Source organism: Panthera leo, chromosome D1 (genome assembly GCF_018350215.1).
Source record: "Panthera leo isolate Ple1 chromosome D1, P.leo_Ple1_pat1.1, whole genome shotgun sequence".
In the NCBI taxonomy this organism is placed as follows: domain Eukaryota; kingdom Metazoa; phylum Chordata; class Mammalia; order Carnivora; family Felidae; genus Panthera; species Panthera leo.
The window spans coordinates 40,074,990-40,077,590 of NC_056688.1; positions in this window are offsets into that span (position 1 = coordinate 40,074,990).

Genomic DNA, 2,601 nt, shown 5'->3' on the forward strand with positions numbered 1-2,601 from the left:
TGACAAAACACAGTCTTCCTTACGAGAGAAGCTTTATGGGGCTCCTGGGTGGCTCAGTCGGTTAAGCGTCTGACTTCAGCTCAGGTCACGATCTCACAGCTCGTGAGTTCGAGCCCTGTGTGGGGCTCTGTGCTGACAGCTCAGAGCCTGGAGCCTGCTTCGGATTCTGGGTCTCCCTGTCTCTCTGTGCTCCTCCCTTGCTTGCGCTCTGTCTCTATGTCTCTCAAAAATAAATAAAATGTTTAAAAATTTTAAAAAATAAAAGAGAGAAGCTTAACCATAATCAAAAGGTTGTTCCAAATGCAGAGCATAAGAACTAAGAGTAAAGTTGACATCAGGTCGACCACATCAGGTCAAGAGTGCCTCATTCACAGAACCAGAAATACTGGCCAGGTCACTGCCTCTCTTGTACATGCTGAGATGGGTGTTTTTAATATTGGCCTTAGTGACTTCTGTTTTTTTCTTCTACACCTTGCTAGCTCGAAAAATCTCTTTCTTAACACACACTCTCTGTTTAGCCAAGTTAATGTATTCATTCCTGTTACAGACAAGTTTTGCAAGCCCACAGGTCTATTTGCTCTTGGAACAGCTGTGTTGCATGGGGTTGCTTCCCTATCCTGTATTGCACCCTCTCATTTTTTGCTTAATGTAACATCTATGTCTCATATTTGCTTAGCACACCTCTCCAGCTGTTTCTGAGCACTGTAAAGAGGAAACAGTTTGCTGGGTGACAACACCAGGTATTCAACTTTTCTTCTGAATATTTAGGACCAAGCTGTTGTGCAGGGCAGAATCCATGACCATGTGTTAGCAGTACTCTTTAAAAATATAATGTACTGTTAAAACTAAAAATATCTGGATAATTTGCCATTATTATCAGTCAAGTAGCTGTCTAAATGCTCATAGAAAGAGGAGGAGTTGCAAAGAGCAGTGGCCTGGGGCCCCTGTGTGGCTCAGCTGGTTAAGTGTCCAACCCTTGATTTCGGCTCAGATCACGATCTCACAGTTCGTGAGATCAAGCCCCATATTGGGCTCTATGCTCGCAGCATGGAGCCTCCTTGGGATTCTCTATCTCCCTCTCTCTCTGTCCCTCCATCTCCCCTGCACTCACACACACAATCTCTCTCAAAATAAATAAATAAAAAGAGAGTGGCCTTACCAAATCCAAACTACTCCAGAAAGTGAGGTTTCTGGCTCATGGCATTATGTCTCCATGAATAGTACCCGAGATGTGATCTGCCTTGCTGGCATAAGGGACAAGTGTGGCTTTCTGGGCACAAGCTCCCATGTTGGAAGGAAACCAGTGCTTTGAGTAGGGTAGCCACATAACCTGGGACACTTGAAACAACAGAGTCAATTGGGACTATCTCTGGCAAACTAGGGTCTCAGCTATTAGAGCATGGGTTACCCCCACTGGGAATGGAGTCAGTCACAGCCACTTCTTTCAACTCCAGATAAGTGACAAAAGAAAAGGGGTGAGTCCTGAGAGCAAGTACAGAGATACTCTGATGTGCTGAATCAATTCTGAAGTGGTTGCTTGGGATGAATCCAATAGATCCCTGCATTATGACTTCACGTAAGAGCTGGCCTCTCGGTTGAAAGAGCAAGTCGTGTTTGCATTGACTGAGGAGAGTCAGGCCTCTCCTGTAAATACGGCCCTGTGACGGTGGTTAGGCATAGTTCTGCCTGAATTGAGGCTGATTCTAAACTTGGAAGTCACACTGCTGCACAAGACATCTCCTTGACTTTCCAGTCAAGTCACTGTCCCAGGGCTTCTCAAAGTCCTGCTTTATCATCAAGGCTCCTTAAGAGGTGAACTCCTCTGTGAAGCATTCACACTGTCTTCCAAATCCCATTGTTTTATCCTTCTTCAGAACTACTGCTCAGCCTTCTCTACTATAGATTTTGAGATTTGAGCTGAAATTCCTCACTATCTCTACTTATTTTTAACCCCTGTAGCATTGAGAAATCGTTCAATGCAGTTGGCCCTTGGCATATATGACCTTATGTTGTTCTTTTACAGGGATTGTTCTGTCCACCCAAATTGATTGGGCATGCAAGTCATATACTGTCTTTCCTTCCATCCACATGATTCAATTATCAGTGAATACTTAGTGATTTTTGAAAGACTTATTTTATATGTAGAACTGTTCTGGTTTTGTTCCAAAGGGAAGAGCTATTTACTTTAGCAAAACTTACCTGGTCTTTCCCTTCATTTCTGAATATATTACCCTCCCCAGGTCTATGCTAATCTGGAATTCAGATCATACTTCTTAAAAAGATAGGGGCATGCAGTCAATAGTTTAGCCCACAGGGTGATACTAGAAGCCTTAAGTATGCAGTGGAAATGGTAGAATGAGTAGAAGGTTTGAAATCTATCAAATCAAAGTTGGGGACCTGGGTCTGGTTCTTACTGACTATGGAACTTCGAGATTCATTTCCTCTCTGAGCTACAGTTTATTTGTAAAATATTGATAACAACATCTATTTCACTGGGCTGGTATGAAGATAAAATGAGATAACATATAAGAAAGCACATACCACAGGGGCGCCTGGGTGGCTCGGTCGGTTAAGTGTCTGACTTCGGCTCAGGTCATGATC